This window comes from Oncorhynchus gorbuscha, linkage group LG11 (assembly GCF_021184085.1).
Source record: "Oncorhynchus gorbuscha isolate QuinsamMale2020 ecotype Even-year linkage group LG11, OgorEven_v1.0, whole genome shotgun sequence".
Classification (NCBI taxonomy): Eukaryota; Metazoa; Chordata; class Actinopteri; order Salmoniformes; family Salmonidae; genus Oncorhynchus; species Oncorhynchus gorbuscha.
Window position 1 is genome coordinate 32784031 of NC_060183.1, and position 10079 is coordinate 32794109.

Sequence of the window (10079 nt, forward strand, 5' to 3'; positions counted from 1 at the left end):
CCCTAATGTTGATGTTATGATGGAACAGTTCAACTATCGTTCAAACTGTACAATAGACTAATTTATTAGGTGACTCCTGAGCTGAATGGCAGTTTGATCATGACAACACTCCTCCCACAACTTTACAAGTATTCCCTGAACATTAGTACACTGACCATAGTATATGTTTCTTTGTGAGTGGCATTTTAATCATGACCACCAGTTCTCTTAACTACAGTACAAGTTGTTACCCCGATAATGTGATTTAACCAAAGATTTTTGGTATCCATTATTGGGGGTTACAAAATAGATCATGTTTGGTGTAGCGCAGAGAATTGGACCAACCTTAGCGAGTCTCAAAATGTCTGTCCAGTTGCAAGGGTCAGTTTCTAAATTTAGAAAATGCTCAGTTATTAAAATAAAAACAGTTTTTGCATCATGAAGTAATTCAACAATATGTGTGCCGCCATGTTGTCTATTTCAAGTCTTCTCTCACGGATGGAGACAGTTCTCTATCATCATGACATGCAGCACTTTACTCCATGTGTAACTCTGTGTTGTCTGTTCACACTGCTATGCTTTATCTTGGCCAGGTCGCAGTTGCAAATGAGAACCTGTTCTCAACTAGCCTACCTGGTTAAATAAAAAAAATAAAAAAACTTTGGGGTGGAAACCCACCTGTCTTGATCAATGAGAGAAGACTTGAAATAGACAAGATGTCAGCTAAAATCTTTGGGTAAATCACATCTGGTGTAACAATCTGTAGCTACAGTACTCTACACTTGGGTGTACACCTCAGACACACTGAACTTTACTACACTGTTCATGCTATATTTTTCTGTATGTTACTTTTACCATAACAGTTTTGTTGAACACCCAGTTGTCTTGAACTAGCATTAAATAGTGTAAACACCCCTGTATTTTAGATTAACAAATTAACATTATTTGGATATCTGAATGTCTAGCATCTGTTTGATTCTACAGAGCCCTGTACAGCATATAAATATATTCTGTGAATCCCTCAAGGCAGAGACATTTAAGATTGATATACAGTGCATTCAGAAAGTATTCATACCCCTTGACGTTTGCGTTACAGCCTTATTCTAAAATGGAGTAAATCCCCCCTCCAATCTATACACTACCCAATAAAGACAAAGAAAAAAAACAGGTTTTAGGAAATTTTAGCAAATGTATTCAAAATAAAAACTGAAAATATTACAAATGCATAAGAATTCAGACTCTTTACTCAGTACTTTGTTGAAGCACCTCTGGCAGTGATTACAGCCTTCAATATGACGCTACAAGCTTGGCACACCTGTATTTGGGGAGTTTCTCCCATTCTTCTCTGCAGATCCTTTCAAGCTCTGACAGGTTGGATGGGGAGCGTCGCTACACAGTTATTTTCAAGTCTCCAGAGATTTTAGATCAGGTTGAAGTCTGGGCTCTGGCTGGGCCACTCAAGAACATTCATTGTCCCGAAGCCACTCCTGCATTGTCATGGCTGTGTGCTTAGGTTCGTTGTCCTGTTGGAAGGTGAACCTTTGCCCCAGTCTGAAGTCCTAAGCACTTTGGACCAAGTTTTCATAAAGAATCTCTTTGTACTTTGCCTTGTTCATCTTTCCTTTGATCCTGACTAGTCTCCCAGTTCCTGCCGCTGAAAAACATCCCCACAGCAAGATGCTGCCACCGCCATGCTTCATCGTAGGAATGGTGCCAGGTTTCTTCCAGGTGTGACACTTGGCATTCAGGCCAAAGACTTCATTCTTGGTTTCATCAGACCAGAGGATCTTTTTTTCTCATGGTCTGAGAGACTTTAGGTGCCTTTTGGCAAACTCCAAGCGGGCTGTCATGTGCCTTTCACTTAGCAGGGGATTTGATCAGGCCACTCTACAATAAAGGCCGGTGGAGTGCTGCAGGGATGGTTGTCCTTCTGGAAGGTTCTCCCATCTCTACAGAGGAACTCTGGAACTCAGTCAGAGTGACAATCGGGTTCTTGGTCACCTCCCTGACCAAGGCCTTTCTCCCCCGATTGCTCAGTTTGGCTAGGCGGCCAGCTCTCGGAAGAATCTTGGGGGTTCCAAACTTCTTCCATTGAAGAATGATGACCAGTGTGTTGTTGGGACCTTCAATGCTGCAGAATTTGTTTGGTAACCTTCCCCAGATCTTTTTTTTAGTTAACCTTTATTTAACTAGGCAAGTCAGTTAAGAACTAATTCTTATTTTACAATGACGACCTGCCCCAGACAGATAAAAAAAAAAGGATTATCTACACAGGTGTACAAAGGTACAAATGCCCATTATCAGCAACCATCACTCCTGTGTTCCAATGGCATATTGTGTTAGCTAATCCAAGTTTATCATTTTAAAAGCCTAATTGATCATTAGAAAACCCTTTTGTAATTATGTTAGCACAGCTGAAAACTGTTCTGATTAAAGAAGCAATAAAACTGGCCTTCTTTAGACTAGTTGAGTATCTGGAGCATAAGAATGTGGGTTCAATTACAGGTTCAAAATGGCCAGGGTAAGCACAAATTTCCAGCAGTGCTAACTAAAATGATAAACTTGGATTAGCTAACACAATGTGCCATTGGAACACAGGAATGATAGTTGCTGATAATGGGCCTCTGTACGCCTATGTATATCATTCATAGAAAATAAGCCCTTTCCAGCTAATAGTAATTTACAACACTAACAATGTCTTTCTAATCAATTGGATGTTATTAATGGTAAAAGGAAAAGTGTTTTTCTTTCAACAACAAGGACATTTTTAAGTGACCCCAAACTTTTGAATGGTAGTGTGTGTGTGTATATATATATAAAATTATTTAAAAAAAATCTATTTCATGTAGGTTCTACATCAGGGCTCTCCAACCCTGTTCCTGGAGAGCTACAGTCCTGTATGTTTTCACTCCAGCCCTAATCTAGCACATCTGATTCTAATAATTAGCTGGTTGATAACCTGGTTCAGTTTATTTACAAAACCCTTGTTCTACATGGTCTTATGCTGAGCTACACTGGCTGTGTTTACACAGGCAGCCCCATTCTGATATTTTTTCCACTAATTGGTCTTAATCACAAGATTTTTTCACATCAGATCTTATTCAGAACTGATCTGATTGGTCAAAAGACCAATTAGTGAAATATCAGAATTGGGCTGTCTGTGTAAACACAGCCATAGTCCTTTATCTGGCTTTGGTACACTGGCAATGGTGTTGGCATGGTGGGCTGGGGAAGCTGAGATTCTTTGTGCTTATGGTGAATGGTCTTGTCCTTTCTGTGATGAACAGCCAGCTGGATAAGACTGCCGAAAGTGGTGTAGGGCTTCATAACCACCAACTGTTTGGTTCTCTTGCAGAAGATTTGCTGGTACTGCATGTCTCCTGGAAAGACATGGTTGTGGTGTTAGCGTTTTATACTTTTTGTGGAAGGGATGTAGGGCCGCATGCCTTTGTTGGTAAAGGTGTTAACCGAATGGGACAGGCTAGCGTATTGTTTCGGGACAATTTGGAACTTTGGGAGCTGCTTTTGAGAAAAGATCAGTCAACAAAGTGAATGGGCTGGGGGGCTCAAGAAGTTGTGAAAAGTCTTAGGGGAGCAGTTCTTACACAGTATGAATTGCTGTGAATGGGAGATTTAAGAAATGGCACTTCTCAATCGCTCTGATACACAATACATGTACTGTCTAAGCACAACCCTGCACTACCAAAACCCTCTTCTTCATCTCAAAGTACTGTCTGTGAAGCTCCCCAATCCATTGACTTTGACATATAATTCTTGTCAATAGTAGCCCTTTGCAGGGTATTTTTGTAGACATGTCTTTTGTATTTAGTTTTGAGAATTCACAGAGAGAAGAATGAGTTGATTGTGTCATCACTGTTGTAGTCTTGATTTCATTATCCCTTGCTAGCTTATGTCACACAATCTTGTTGTGCTCCATAACCACAATGTGCATCCACTCCCTCTTGCTCGTGTACCCAAAATGCTTCCGCTTTGAGGTATTTTTCATAAGGGCACTACTTTCAGAAATGGAAAGGGTAAAGCCAAAGCACTGTCTGTATTCTTGGAACTTATATATTTTAACATGTTGGGTGGGACAGACATTCAAAAATGAAATGTAGCTATTTTTTTCCTACCTATAACATGTATTTACTATTTGGTATTATTAGAGTGGAAGAGGGGCCCAACTCGATGGAAAATATGTCTCCCTCCAGCAGGTGGCGGTTTTTCTTTGTTTTGCCCACCAAGCAAGGAGTTTTTGTATGGAGGTCAATGAGTGTTGAATTTGGTCAAAAAAACATATGGCTAATTTTCTGAGTGAGGTTTATTTGATCGAATAGAAGTGTCGTAATGCTACAGTTGTTACGAGTATGCTGATATAAGTAGGCCACGTGACATCTCGGCAACTTTGAGAAAAAACACTATCAACATTGTCTCGAGATGGCTATGCATATTCATGTAATGAAGCAAGTAGCATAGCGTCACTCTCCATTGAATACCGACAGTTGATGTCAACAACCCTTATCAATATAAAAAAAAAGACAATAATTAGATATCCACTAATCCAAAGAAGGATTAGGCGGAGCCGCTTTGTGGACAACTACTAAATTTGTTAGGACACGGTCTTTCGTGTCATGGAATCAATTGTCCTATATCCCATGGCATTTATGAGTGTGTTTGTAAATTAAATCTGGAGTGCCAGAGTGCGCTCTTGGAGTTCGTAAATTCAGTGTTGTCAGATTATCGTTTCGTAAATTCAGAGCGTGTCGAGTTCAGCCCGCACACGCGACGCTCTTGCAGAAAGTAGAGTTGATTCGAGCGTTCTGACCTCACAACGACAGTCAAGCACCCAAGCTAATTGGCTAGCTACTTTCAGATACAAATAAGAGTCCTCACTCTGAACATTTTACTCACCCTGCCAAGTAGAGCTGATTAGGCTGTTTTCGTGTTATCTAGAGCGTTGGTGACTGTACTCTGCTATTGGCAACAATATAATTACGCATTTTGCCAACGTTTACTGACACCGGCCATATTCAACTGGTGTTGAGCATTCGTAAATTCAGCAGTTATACTGTGGTCTGGCGAGAGTGCTCTGAAATCGGAGTAGATAGCCAGAGTGAATTTATGAATGCACCCTATGTCTCCCATTGTTCCAACCATAGGGTTCCAACAAATTTAGAGTACCATCTGCTGGTCTCATGTCAAAATGCAGGGAAGCTGTTGTACAATATTAAAATGGTAAATATATATATATACATTTGATTTCCAGGGCTATCTGACATGTAGGCTATTCAATTAATTAAATAAGTATCTATTTTCACAGGGTTAGTGGAGGAATTGGACATAACATTTAGCTGACAAGGTAAAAATCTGTCATTCTGCCCCTGAACAAGGCAGTTGACCCACTGTTCTTAGGCTGTCATTGAAAATAAGAATTTGTTCTTAACTGACTTGCCTAGTTAAATAAAGGTAAAATAAATAAAATAAAAACTGTAAGTACAACACCGATGAGGCCTGGTAAAAAAATGACTTAATACATTTTAAGTTTGAGTAATAACATTATTGTTCACCTACAAAACAAAGGTTTTGAACAATATCTGCCCAACAGTCTGGGTGAATAGGTATCTGGATTTTTAGACTATACACATATTAACTTGTAGAATTTGAATGGCAAGTATCAACTTTAAATCTATGAGGTTTGTTTTTTGTTTATTATGATATGTTCATTTGTAACGAACAAAACAGAAACAATATGGTTTGCTAGGCCGAAACAGAACCGGTGAATGGAGGACAGAAAAAAACAGATTGCGCGTGTGCTTGAGAGATGTGAGTGAGGGGAGGGAGAAAAGAGAGCGAGCCAGCCGCCTTCAAACATGGCGTCTTCATAGGAAAATAACAAAAAATATTTTAAAAAAGAGGCCTACTTCTACCGTCTTCATTGATTTTCGGAATTTCGATTATGGTTTCCAGACCTCGCGATATCGTCGTTATCACTATTTTCTAATGTAAAAAGAGAAGGCAGCATAGCAGGCTTTATAAATAGTAATTCCGTTTTATTTAGATGCGTCGACAGGGCTAGCTAGCATCTGCTAATGTAGCCCACAACAATTTTAGGGTGGGAAGGTATTTTGCATGCTAAAATAATTCACGATAATATGATCTCTTATCGTTTGATACATTTTGCAACAATCGTGTGATATCGATGGTGTCGGCAAACTGCTATCAAGGCCCTCCTCTACTTTGGCAAACAATTTTCCTGACGTCTTTGGCCGCTGTCCACTCTGATGTACCACACACTCCTTTGCCTGGCGTCTACAACATTAAAATCACAGTGAAGTGCAGATATCAACTTTAAAAGAAACAAGCTCTAAACTGGGTGACATTAAGCAGTGTTATAGAAACTGAGAATGATTGGTCTTTGTATGGACATGTTTGATGAAGGATGACACATCATCTTGTTTCTCCAGGAAGACATCATAGAAGCCCTTCTCAACATTCACATAGCCTAGAGAGGTGGGTTGCTGGTTTAAATCCCAAACATCTGACCATGTTGCTCCAACCTCTGTGTGTCTGAGGGATTTGGATAACGCAAAGAGACAAATCACTGTCCCACAATTTCTCTTCATGGAAAATGACAATTCATCTTCTAAAAAGATGATCAACGGCAATATAACAAACATATACTTCATAACAAAAAGACCAGCATGCACTTTAAAAGGGTATAATTATACCCTGAACAAAACACAAAAGGTAGTACAAACCCTGAGGCTTTCCGAAAGCAGTATTGCTTGCGATTCCCATCCACTGATATAGCATGCATCAGGACAATGTAGGAGATCGCTTCCACAAAGCTTGTCTATTTCAAACCTCCATATGTCCACTCGAGGAATGCTTTCTGGAACGTGTCGCCACATATCTTTACACTTTAACATGCAAAACAGAGGTATAATAAGGGGAAAATGTTATATTATGGACAAATATTAACCACTAATTCATTCATATTATCATTTGATTAGTATATACACACTTACCCTGTCAAAGTGCTTTGTTCTTCCGTCAAGCATTCCCACAAAGGCTTGACAGGAGCATCCTGGGGCCAACACCTTCATGTCTTCAAAAGACTTGAAGTGGTCCACTGTGAAGATGGTCTGGTGAGTCACGGAGCCTGGCCGGTAGCCACTCTTTACAAAATTCATCCAGCCCCACTGTCCATTGTCTCAGACACCCGGGTAACATGTTTCAGGAGAATACCCAGATGCAAAGAGTGTCAAAGTAACACAAGTTTACTAGAACAGGGGGCAGGCGACACGACAGGTTAAGGGCAGGCAGAGGTCAGTAATTCAGATCAGAGTCCATACGGTACAGAACAGCTGGCAGTCTCAGGGTCAGCGCAGGGAGAGGTCAAAAATCCAGGCTGGTGTGACAAGGTACAGAACGGCAGGCAGGCTCAGGGAAGGCAGAATGGTCAAAACCGGGAAACAGGAACTAGAAAAAGACAGGCGAACTGGCAACAAACAAACAGAGAATACAGATATAAATACACTGGGGATAATGGGGAAGATGGGTGAAACCTGGAGGGGGGTGGCAACAAACACAAAGACAGGTGAAACAGATCAGGGTGTGCCACCCGGAGCAGTTCAGAGCAGGAAGGGACAGGTTGTAGCACCCTGAATCAGGAGTAATTATTAGAAGTAATTAATTACATTCTTTATAAATGTGAATAGAAGTAGTCCTTAAAAAACACACACTTACCAATTATACCAATCAGGATGACCTGCTTGCCACTTGCCACTGTCAGGGTGCAACCACACAACTGTGGCACAGCCATGGGTAAAAGACAAAGTGGAAACCAAAATGTGACGCCAAAGAATCCCAAATAAATGTTTCTATATATTTGGACTGTAAATACTTGTAGTGGCAGGTAGCCTAGTGGTTACAGCGTTGGGCCACTAACCAAAAGGTTACTGGATCAAATCCTCGAGGTGACAAGGTAAAAATATGTTGTTCTGCCCATGAACAAGGCAATTAACCCACCGTTCCGGGGTAGGCCGTCATTGTAAATAAGAATTTGTTCTTAACTCACTTGCCTAGTTAAATATGGTTCAATCAATACTGATCCATTGAAAATTGTGCAGCATGACTAAAAAGTTGTTATTGCAGGATGTACTATCAGATTTAATTTGAAACACCAAAACAATAAGCACACCGTGCTCCTGGAATGCAAGGGACCCCTCATCATCTTGATGAGTTGGGGACAAGGGGCGATAAAACCCTTCAAACAATGTATACGAAATGCTTCAGTCTGGTTTTAGACCCCATCATAGCACTGAGACGGCACTTGTGAAGGTGGTAAATGACATTTTGATGGCATCGGACCGAGGCTCTGCATCTGTCCTCGTGCTCCTAGACCTTAGTGCTGCTTTTGATACCATCGATCACCACATTCTTTTGGAGAGATTGGAAACCCAAATTGGTCTACACGGACATGTTCTGGCCTGGTTTAGGTCTTATCTGTCGGAAAGATATCAGTTTGTCTCTGTGAATGGTTTGTCCTCTGACAAATCAACTGTACATTTCGGTGTTCCTCAAGGTTCTGTTTTAGGACCACTATTGTTTTCACTATATATTTTACCTCTTGGGGATGTTATTCGAAAACATAATGTAAACTTTCACTGCTATGCGGATGACACACAGCTGTACATTTCAATGAAACACGGTGAAGCACCAAAATTGCCCTCGCTAGAAGCATGTGTTTCAGACATAAGGAAGTGGATGGCTGCAAACTTTCTACTATTAAACTCGGACAAAACAGAGATGCTTGTTCTAGGTCCCAAGAAACAAAGAGATCTTCTGTTGAATCTGACAATTAATCTTAATGGTTGTACAGTCGTCTCAAATAAAACTGTGAAGGACCTCGGCGTTACTCTGGACCCTGATCTCTCTTTTGAAGAACATATCAAGACCATTTCGAGGACAGCTTTTTTCCATCTACGTAACATTGCAAAAATCAGAAACTTTCTGTCCAAAAATGATGCAGAAAAATTAATCCATGCTTTTGTCACTTCTAGGTTAGACTACTGCAATGCTCTATTTTCCGGCTACCCGGATAAAGCACTAAATAAACTTCAGTTAGTGCTAAATACGGCTGCTAGAATCCTGACTAGAACCAAAAAATTTGATCATATTACTCCAGTGCTAGCCTCTCTACACTGGCTTCCTGTCAAAGCAAGGGCTGATTTCAAGGTTTTACTGCTAACCTACAAAGCATTACATGGGCTTGCTCCTACCTACCTCTCTGATTTGGTCCTGCCGTACATACCTATACGTACGCTACGGTCACAAGACGCAGGCCTCCTAATTGTCCCTAGAATTTCTAAGCAAACAGCTGGAGGCAGGGCTTTCTCCTATAGAGCTCCATTTTTATGGAACGGTCTGCCTACCCATGTCAGAGACGCAAACTCGGTCTCAACCTTTAAGTCTTTACTGAAGACTCATCTCTTCAGTGGGTCATATGATTGAGTGTAGTCTGGCCCAGGAGTGGGAAGGTGAACGGAAAGGCTCTGGAGCAACGAACCGCCCTTGCTGTCTCTGCCTGGCCGGTTCCCCTTTTTCCACTGGGATTCTCTGCCTCTAACCCTGTTACGGGGCTGAGTCACTGGCTTGCTGGGGCTCTCTCGTGCCGTCCCTGGGGGTGCGTCACCTGGGTGGGTTGATTCACTGTTGTGGTCGGCCTGTCTGGGTTTCCCCCCTTTGGGTTGTACCGTGTCGGAGATCTTTGTGGGCTATACTCGGCCTTGTCTCAGGATGGTAAGTTGGTGGTTGTAGATTTCCCTCTAGTGGTGTGGGGGCTGTGCTTTGGCAAAGTGGGTGGGGTTATATCCTTCCTGTTTGGCCCTGTCCGGGGGTGTCCTCGGATGGGGCCACAGTGTCTCCTGACCCCTCCTGTCTCAGCCTCCAGTATTTATGCTGCAGTAGTTTATGTGTCGGGGGGCTAGGGTCAGTTTGTTTATCTGGAGTACTTCTCCTGTCCTATTCGGTGTCCTGTGTAAATCTAAGTGTGCGTTCTCTAATTCTCTCCTTCTCTCCTTCTTTCTCTCTCTCGG

General features: G+C 41.5%; 1 long non-coding RNA gene across 1 annotated transcript; it reads right to left on the reverse strand.

The window, feature by feature from the left end:
* Nucleotides 1–6188: 6188 nt before the first annotated feature.
* On the reverse strand, nucleotides 6189–8211 carry LOC124048533. The gene is made up of 3 exons (XR_006841247.1): nucleotides 7008–8211; nucleotides 6738–6899; nucleotides 6189–6546 (listed from the first exon to the last, which is right to left on the reverse strand). It is a non-coding gene; the product is annotated as an uncharacterized LOC124048533 (long non-coding RNA).
* Nucleotides 8212–10079: the final 1868 nt, after the last annotated feature.